The sequence below is a fragment of the Somniosus microcephalus genome, chromosome 15, assembly GCF_052327205.1.
Source record: "Somniosus microcephalus isolate GS21.2 chromosome 15, FLI_Smic_1.0, whole genome shotgun sequence".
NCBI classification, from domain to species: Eukaryota; Metazoa; Chordata; class Chondrichthyes; order Squaliformes; family Somniosidae; genus Somniosus; species Somniosus microcephalus.
Genome location: NC_141001.1, coordinates 126,062,706 through 126,072,921, shown reverse-complemented (window position 1 = coordinate 126,072,921; position 10,216 = coordinate 126,062,706). Strand labels below are relative to the sequence as shown.

The window sequence follows — 10,216 nt, the reverse complement described above, 5'->3', positions numbered from 1 at the left end:
GGAGAGGCGGTGTGTGAGGGTTGGTGATTCCCGGGACTGGGGAACAAGCCAGCCCGGGGACTGAGGCTCGAGGCCCACACGGACCGAATGATCCCGGGCTCCATGAAGAGCGGGGAATGGCGCCAATTATCATCACACACAGTCACAGCACAGGCGGCCATTCGGCCCATCGTGTCCGTGTCCGCCAACAAAGCTCTCCGGCCTAATCCCACTGTCCAGCTCTTGGTCCGTAGCCCTGCAGGTTACAGCATCCCAAGTGCACATCCAGGTGCTGTTTAAATGTTATGAGGGTTTCTGCCTCTACCACCCTTTCAGGCAGTGAGTTCCAGACCCCCACCACCCTCTGGGTGAAGAAAGTTCTGCTCAAATCCCCTCTAAACCTTCCCCCAATTACTTTAAATCTATGCCCCCGGTTATTGACCCCCCTGCGAAGGGAAATAGCTCCTTCCTATCCACTCTATCTAGGCCCCTCATAATTTTATACACCTCAATTAGGTCTCCCCTCAACCTCTGTTCCAAGCAAAACAGACCCAGCCTATCCAGTCTTTCCTCATAGCTAAAATTCCCCAGTCCAGGAACTCACTGCCCGAAGAGTGGTAGAGGTACAGAAAGCACGGGGGTATTTTAAAAAGAAATTAGGAGAGCGAAGAGGGGGCATGAAAAAACACTGGCGGGCAAAATAAAGGAAAATCCTAAGGTGTTCTATAAGTATATTAAGGGCAAGAGGATAACCAGGGAAAGAGTAGGGCCCATTAGGGACCAAAGTGACAATCTGTGAGTAGAGCTGGAAGATGGAGGTGAGGTTTTAAATGAATATTTTGCATCTGTGTTCACTATGGAGAAGGACGATGTAGGCATAGAAATCAGGCAGGGGGATTCTGATATAGTTGAACAAATTAGTATTGAGAGGGAGGAGGTACTAGCGGTTTTAGCGGGCTTAAAAGTGGATAAATCCCCAGGCCCAGGCTGCTGTGTGAGGCAAGGGAGGAGATTGCAGGGGCTCTGACACAAATTTTCAGAACCTCCCTGGCCACAGTGGAGGTGCCAGAGGACTGGAGGACAGCTAACGTAGTACCATTATTCAAGAAGGGTAGCAGGGATAAATCAGGAAATTACAGGCAGTGAGCCTAACATCTGTGGTAGGGAAATTATTGGAAAAAATTCTGAGGGACAGAACTAGTCTCCACTTGGAGAGGCAAGGATTAATCAAGGATAGTCAGCATGGCTTTGTCAGGGGGAGATCATGACTAACGAATTTGATTGAATTTTTCAAGGGGGTGATTAGGTGTGTGGATGAGGGTAGTGCCGTTGATGTAGTCTACATGGACTTCAGTAAGGCTTTTGACAAAGTCCCACGTGGGAGACTGGTCAAGAAGGTAAGAGCCCATGGGATCCAGGGCAATTTGGCACATTGGATCCAAAATTGGCTTAGTGGCAGGAGGCAGAGGGTGATGGTCGAAGGTTGTTTTTGTGACTGGAAGCCTGTGTCCAGTGGTGTACCGCAGGGATCGGTGCTGGGTCCCTTGCTGTTTGCAGTGTACATTAATGATTTAGATATGAATGTAGGAGGTATGATCAGTAAGTTCACAGATGACACGAAAATTGGTGGAGTGGTAAATAGCGAGGAGGGAAGCCTCAGGCTACAGGACGATATAGACGGGTTGGTCAGATGGGCAGAACAGTGGCAAATGGAATTTAACCCTGAAAAGTGTGAGGTGATGCATTTTGGGAGGACTAACAAGGTAAGGGAATACACAATGAATGGTAGGACCCTAGGAAGGACAGAGGATCAGAGGGACCTTGGTGTGCATGTACATAGATCCCTGAAGGCAGCAGGACAAGTAGATAAGGTGGTTAAAAAGGCATATGGGATACTTGCCTTCATTAGCCGAGGCACAGAATATAAGAGCAAAGAGGTTATGATGGAGCTGTACAAAACGCTAGTTAGGCCACAGCTGGAAGACTGTGTGCAGTTCTGGTCGCCACACTATAGGAGGGAAGTGATTGCATTGGAGAGGGTGCAGAGGAGATTCACCAGAATGTTACCTGGGCTGGAGCACTTCAGCTATGAAGAGAGACTGGGCAGGCTGGGGTTGTTTTCGTTAGAGCAGAGAAGGCTGAGGGGGGACCTGATTGAGGTATACAAAATTATGAGGGGCATCGATAGGGTAGATAGAAAGGAACTTTTCCCCTTAGTAGAGGGGTCAATAACCAGGGGGCATAGTTTCAAGGTAAGGGGCAGGGGGTTTAGAGGGGATTTGAGGAAAAACTTTTTCACCCAGAGGGTGGTCAGAATCTGGAACTCACTGCCTGAAAGGGTGGTAGAGGCAGGAACCCTCACAACATTTAAGAAGCATTTAGATGAGCACTTGAAACGCCATAGCATACAAGGCTACGGACCAAATGCTGGAAAATGGGATTAGAATAGACAGGGCTTGAGGGCCGGCGTGGACACGATGGGCCGAAGGGCCTCTTTTTGTGCTGTATAACTCTATGACTATGACTCTAACATACTCGTAAATCTCCTCTGCACCCTCTCCAGTGCAATCACATCCTTCCTGTAATGTGGTGACCAGAACTGCATGCAGTATTCTAGCTGCGACCTAACTAGTGTTTTATACAGTTCAAGTATAACCTCCCTGCTCTTATATTCTATGCCTCGGCTAATAAAGGCAAGTGTCCCGTATACCTAGCACAAAGGAAGATGCTTGTGGTGGTTGGAGGCCAATCATCTCAGCCTCAGGACATCGCTGCAGGAGTTCCTCGGGGCAGTGTCCTAGGCCCAACCATCTTCAGCTGCTTCATCAATGACCTTCCCTCCATCATAGGGTCAGAAGTGGGGATGTTCATGGGGATGTTCATTGATGACTGCACAGTGTTCAGCGCCATTCACAACTCCTCAGATAATGAAGCAGTCCATGCCCGCATGCAACAAGACCTGGACGATGTTCAGGCTTGGGCTGATAAGTGGCAGGTAACATTCGCGCCACAGAAGTTCCAGGCAATGACTATCTCCAACAAGCGAGAGTCCCTTGACATTCAACGGCATTACCATCGCCGAATCCCCCACCATCAACATCCTGGGGGTCACCATTGACCAGAAACTTAACTCGACTGGTCACATAAATACTGTGGTGACAAGAGCGGGTCAGAGGCTAGGTATTCTGCGGTGAGTGTCTCACCTCCTGACTCCCCAAAGCCTTTCCACCATCTACAAGGCACAAGTAAGGAGTGTGATGGAATACTCTCCACTTGCCTGGATGAGTGCAGCTCCAACAACACTCAAGAAGCTCGACACCATCCAGGACAAAGCAGCCCACTTGATTGGCACCCCATTCATCACCATAAACATTCACTCCCTCCACCACCGGCGTACCGTGGCTGCAGTGTGGACCATCTACAAGATGCACTGCAGCAACTCGCCAAGGCTTCTTCGGCAGCACCTCCCAAACCCGCGAGCTCTTCCACCTAGAAGGACAAGGGCAGCAGGTGCACGGGAACACCACCACCTCCAAGTTCCCCTCCCAGTCACACACCATCCTGAGTTAGAAGTATATCGCCAATCCTTCATCGTCGCTGGGTCAAAATCCTGAAACTCCCTACCTAACAGCACTGGGGGTACCTTCACATAAGAACATAAGAAATAGGAGCAGGAGTAGGCCATTCGGCCCCTCGAGCCTGCCCTGCTATTCAATGAGATCATGGCTGATCTGATTTTGGCCTCAACACCACCTTCCTGCCCGTTCCCCATAACCCTCGACTCCTCAGTAGCTCAAAAATCTGTCTGTCTCCCCCTTAAATATATTCAGTGACTCCGCCTCCACAGCTCTCTGGGGCAGAGAATTCCAAAGATTCACAACCCCCTGAGAGAAGAAATTCCTCCTCATCTCCGTTTTAAATGGACGACCCCTTATCCTGAAACTATGCCCCTAGTTCTAGATTCCCCCACAAGGGGAAACATCCTCTCTGCATCTACCCTGTCGAGCCCCCTGAGAATCTTATATGTTTCAATAAGATCACCTCTCATTCTTCTAAACTCCAATGAGTATCGGCCCAACCTGCTCGACCTTTCCTCATAAGACAACCCCTTCATCTCAGGAGTCAACCTCGTGAACCTTCTCTGAACTGCCTCCAATGCAACGGACTGCAGCGGTTCAGGTCAGCAGCTCAGCACCACCTTCTCGAGGGCAATTAGGGATGGGCAATAAATGCCGGCCTTGCCAGTGACGCCCACATCCCATAGACAAATTTAAAAAAATACCTGTCCTGCTACCTTCAGGGATCTGTGAACATACACTCCAATGTCCATCTGCACTTCTCAGTGTCCTTGCCTTGTTAGCCCTCCCCAAATGCATTACCTCACACTTCTCCGGATTGAATTCCATTTGGCACTGTTCTGCCCACCTGACCAGTCCATTGATATCTTCCTGCAGTCTGCAGCTTTCTTCTTCATTATCAACCACACGGCCAATTTTTGTATCATCTGCAAATTTTTTAATCATACTTCCTACATTCAAGTCTAAATCATTGATAAATACCACAAAAAGCAAGGGACCCAGTGCCGAACCCCACTGGAAACAGCCTTCCAGTCACAAAAACACCCGTCGACCATTACCCTTTGTTTCCTGTTTCCGAGCCAGTTTTGGATCGAACTTGCCACTTTGCCTTAGATCCTGTGGGCTTTTACTTTCGTGACCAGTCTGCCATGCGGGACCTTATCAAAAGCCTTGCTAAAATCCATATAGACTACATCAAACACACTACCCTCATCAACCCTCCTTAAAAAATTCAATCAAGTTAGTCAGACACGACCTTCCCTTAACAAATCCGTGCTGACTGTTCCTGATTAATCCGTGTCTTTCTAAATGAAGATTTATCCTGTCCCTCAGAATTTTTTCCAATAATTTTCCCACCACCGAGGTTAGGCTGACTGGCCTGTAATTACACAATCTAATCCTTTCTCCCTTTTTTAAACAACCGTTCCATGTTAGGAGTCCTCCAGTCCTCTGGCACCACACCTGTAGCCAGAGAGGATTGGAAAATGATGGTCAGAGCCTCTGCTATTTCCTCTCTTACTTCTCTTAACAGCCTGGGATACATTTCATCCAGGCCTGGGGATTTATCCACTTTCAAAGATGCTAAACCCCTTCATACTTCCTCTTTCACTATGTTTATTTCATCTAATATTTCACACTCCTCCTCCCAGATTGCAATGTCTGCATCGTTCCTCTCTTTTGTGAAACAGATGCAAAGTATTCATTAAGAACCATACCCATGTCCTCCGCCTCCACACACAGGTTACCTTTATAGGCCCTACTCTTACTTTAGTTATCCTCTTGCTCTTAATGCATTTATAAAACATCTTTGGGTTTTCCTTGATTTTACTTGCCAATATTTTTTCATGCCCTCTCTTTGCTTTCCTAATTTCCTTTTTAATTTCACCCCTGCACTTTCTATACTCCTCTCAGCTTTCTGCAGTATTGAGCCCTCGGTATCTGTCACAAACTTCCCTTTTTTTCTTTATCCTACCCTGTTTGCCCCTTGACATCCAGCGAGCTCTAGATTTGGGAGTCCCACCCTTTTTCTTTAAGGAAACACACTTGCTCTGAACCCTCACTATCTCCTCCTTGAATGCCTCCCACTGCTCTGACACGGATTACCTTCAAGTTTCTGCCTCCAGTCCACTTTGGCTAAATCACCTCTCAGCTTCGTAAAATTAGCTTTTCCCCAATTGAGAATTTTTATTCCTGGTCCACCCTTGTCCTTTTCCATAACTACCCTAAATCTAACTGAATTATGATCACTGCCACCAATATGCTCTCCCAGTGATACCCTTTCCACCTGAAGCTAGGCCCTTCCGCCACCTCTCTTGTTGGGCTTGCCATGTACTGGCTAAAAAAGTTCTCCTGAATGCATTTTAAGAGTTCTGCCCCCTCTATACCTTTCACACTAATTTTATCCCAGTTAATATTAGGGAAGTTGAAATCCCCGACTATCACTGCCGTACTTTTGCACGTCTCTGAAATTTGCCTCCATATTTGCTCTTCCATCTCCCTCTGACTGTTCGGGGGTCTATTGTCCACTCCCAGCAGTGTGATCGCCCCTTTTTTGTTTTCAGTTCAACCCGTATGGCCTGATTGGATGATCCTTCTAAGATATCCTCCCTCCTCACAGCTGTAATTGTCTCTTTAATCAATACTGCAACCCCCCCTTTTGTATCCCCCTCTCTATCTCATCTGAAAACCCTGTAACCAGGAATGTTGAGCTGCCATTCCTGCCCTTCTTTCAGCCATGTCTCAGTATAATAGCTATAATATCATACTCCCACGTGTCTATCGGTGCCCTCAGCCCATTCCCTAGACTCCTTACGTTGAAGTATATACCATTTAGCACCACCAAACTCCCTTCTTGTCTATTTTCTAGCCTTTGTCTGCCTACCAAACTCGTTTACTAATTTACTACCTTCCATTTCCAGCTTTGCTTCTCTCCCTTCTGAACCCACTCTCGGGTTCCCATCCCCCTGCCAAGCTAGTCTTGACGAAGGGTTTCAACCCGAAACGTTGACCCTATTTCTCTCTCCACGGATGTTGCCTGGCCTGCTGAGTTTTTCCAGCATTTTCTGTTGTTATTTCGGATTTCCAGCATCTGCAGTATTTTGCTATCAAGCTAGTTTAAACCCTCCCCAACAGCACTCACAATCCACCCCCCCCCCCCCCCCCAACGAGAATATTGGTTCCAGTCCTGTTGAGGTGCAACCCATCCGGCTTGTACAGGTCCCACCTCCCCCAGAAACGGTCCAAATGCCCCAGTAATCTAAAGCCCACCCTCCTGCACCATCTCTGCACCCATGCATTCATCTGCTCTACCCTCCTGTTTCTGCACTCATCAGCTCGTGGCACCAGGAGTAATCCCAAGATTGCTACCTTTTGAGGTCCTGCTTTTTAATCTCTTTCCTAGCTCCCTAAAATCTACCTGCAGGACCTCATCCCTCTTTCTACTATGTCGTTGATACCGATATGGACCACGACCTCTGGCTGTTCACCCTCCCCCCCTCAGAATAACCTGCAGCCGCTCAGTGACATCCTTGGCCCTGGCACCAGGGAGGCAACATACCATCCTGGAGTCACGTCTGCAGCCGCAGAAACGCCTGTCTATTCCCCATACTATCGAATCCCCTACCACTATTACTCTTCCACTCTTTTTCCTCATCCCCTGTGCAGCTGAGCCACCCGTGGTGCTGTGGACTTGGCTCTGGCTGCACTCCCCTGAGGAACCATCACCCTCACCAGTACTCAGAACAGAAAACCGGTTAGCGAGCGAGATGCACTCCTGGGACTCCTGCACTATCTGCCTGGTCCTCCTCTTCTGTCTGACGGTCACCCATTCCCTCTCTGCCTGCATACTCTTAAGCTGGGGGGGTGACCACCTCCTGAAACATGCTATCCACATAACTCTCCGCCTTGCAGATGCACAGCAGTGACTCCAGCCGCCGCTCAAGCTCCGACACACGTGGTTGTCCAGACCACGAGAAGCGTCCAGGATTTCCCACATGGCACAGGATGTGCATTCCACGGTGCTGAGCTGCCCTGCCATGCTTCTATATAATATACGATGAATTCCTCGACAAAAATAAACAAAAACTTAACAAAAAACACTCACCAGCTAGTCACCAATCAGCTCGCTCCCTCTATTAATAGGCTATGAACTGCTTAACAGAAATACACTTAAAACCTAACAAAAAATTTAACAGAAAATATCCACCAGCTACTCACCAACCAGCGATAAACCTTTATAAAACACTGGTTTGGCCTCAACTGGAGTATTGTGTCCAATTCTGGGCACCGCACTTTACATAGGATTATGCAGGATTTACAGCACAGAAACAGGCCATTTGGCTAAACCTGTTCCTGCCAGCGTTTATGCTCCACACGAGCCTCCTCCCGGCTTTAGAAAGGATGTGAAGGCCTTCGAGAGGGTGCAGGAAAGATTTACAAGAATGTTTCCAGGGATGAAGGACTTGAGTTACATGGATAGACTGGAGAAGCTGGGGTTGTTCTCCTTTGAGCAGAGAAGGTTGAAAGGAGATTTGATGGAGGCGTTCAAAATCATGAGTGGTGTTTTTTTACTCGTTTATGGGATGTGGGCGTTGCTGGCAAGGCCAGCATTTATTGCCCATCCCTAGTCACCCTCGAGAAGGTGGTGGTGAGCCACCTTCTTGAACCGCTGCAGTCCGTGTGGTGAAGGTGCTCCCACAGTGCTGTTAGGGAGGGAGTTCCAGGATTTTGACCCAGCGACTATGAAGGATCGCCGATATACTTCTAAGTCAGGATGGTGTGTGACTTGGAGGGGAACTTGGAGGTGGTGGTGTTCCCATGTGCCTGCTGCCCTTGTCCTTCTAGGTGGTAGAGGTTGTGGGTTTGGGAGGTGCTGCCGAAGAAGGCTTGGTGAGTTGCTGCAGTGCATCTTGTAGATGGTACACACTGCAGCCACGGTGCGCCGGTGGTGGAGGGAGTGAATGTTTAAGGTGGTGGATGGGGTGCCAATCAAGCGGGCTGCTTTGTCCTGGATGGTGTTGAGCTTCTTGAGTGTTGTTGGAGCTGCACTCATCCAGGCAAGTGGAGAGTATTCCATCACACTCCTGACTTGTGTCTTGTAGATGGTGGAAAGGCTTTGGGGAGTCAGGAGGTGAGACACTCGCCGCAGAATACCCAGCCTCTGACCTGCTCTTGTTGCCACAGTATTTATGTGGCTGGTCCAGTTAAGTTTCTGGTCAATGGTGACCCCCAGGATGTTGATGGTGGGGGATTTGGCGATGGTAATGCTGTTGAATGTCACGGGACAGTGGTTAGACTCTCGCTTGTTGGAGATAGTCATTGCCTGACACTTCTGTGCCGCGAATGTTACCTGCCACTTATCAGCTCAAGCCTGAACGTCGTCCAGGTCTTGTTGCATGCGGGCATGGACTGCTTCACTATCCGAGGAGTTGTGAATGGCACTGAACACTGTGCAGTCATCAGCGAACATCCCCATTTCTGACCTTATGTTGGAGGGAAGGTCATTGATGAAGCAGCTGAAGATGATTGGGCAAGGACACTGCCCTGAGGAACTCCTGCAGCGATGTTCTGGGGCTGTGATGATTGACCTTCAATCACCACAACCATTTTCCTTTGTGCTCGGTATGACTCCAGCCAGTGGTGAGTTTTCCACCCGATTCCCATTGACTTCAGTTTTACTGGGGCTCCTTGATGCCACACTCGGTCGAATGCTGCCTTGAGGTCAAGGGCAGTCAATCTCACCTCACCTCTGGAATTCAGCTCCTTTGTCCATGTTTGGACCAAGGTGTAATGAGGTCGGGAGCTGAGTGGTCTTGGCGGAACCCAAACTGGACATCAGTGAGCAGGTTATTGGTGAGTAAGTGCCGCTTGATCGCACTGTTGGTGACACCTTCCATCTTTGCTGATGATTGAGAGTAGACTGATGGGGCGGTAATTGGCCGGATTGGATTTGTCCTGCGTTTTGTGGACAGGACATACCTGGGCAGTTTTCCACATTGTCGGATAGATGCCAGTGTTGTAGCTGTACTGGAACAGCTTGGCTAGAGGCGCGGCTAGTTCTGGAGCACAAGTCTTCAGCACGATAGCTGGGATGTTGTCGGGGCCCATAGCCTTTGCTGTATCCAGTGCGCTCAGCCGTTTCTTGATATCACGTGGAGTGAATCGAATTGGCTGAAGACTGGCTTCTGTGATAGTGGGGACCTCGGGAGTAGGCCGAGATGGATCATCCACTCGGCACTTCTGGCTGAAGATGGTTGCAAACGCTTCAGCCTTGTCTTTTGCACTCACGTGCTGGACTCCACCATCATTGAGGATGGGGATATTCATGGAGCCTCCTCCTCCCGTTAGTTGTTTAATGGTCCACCACCATTCACAACTGGATGTGGCAGGACTGCAGAGCTTTGATCTGATCCGTTGATTGTGGGACCACCGTATCAATTAATATGCCACCCAGTCTAATTCCATTCTCCCCCTCACTCCCTGGAGCCTTTAATATCCCACCCAGTCTAATCCCACTCTCCCCCCTCACTCCCTGGAGCCTTTAATATCCCACCCAGTCTAATCCCACTCTCCCCCTCACTCCCTGGAGCCTTTAATATCCCACCCAGTCTAATCCCACTCTCCCCCCTCACTCCCCATACTCTTTAATATCCCACCCAGTC

At 49.0% G+C, this 10,216-nt stretch overlaps 1 protein-coding gene across 1 annotated transcript in view; it reads left to right on the top strand.

Moving 5' to 3' along the window:
- LOC147107221 (BET1-like protein) overlaps window positions 1–10,216 on the top strand; it is a 42,141-nt gene that overhangs the window by 508 nt on the left and 31,417 nt on the right. The gene's annotated exons all lie outside the window — the stretch shown is intronic.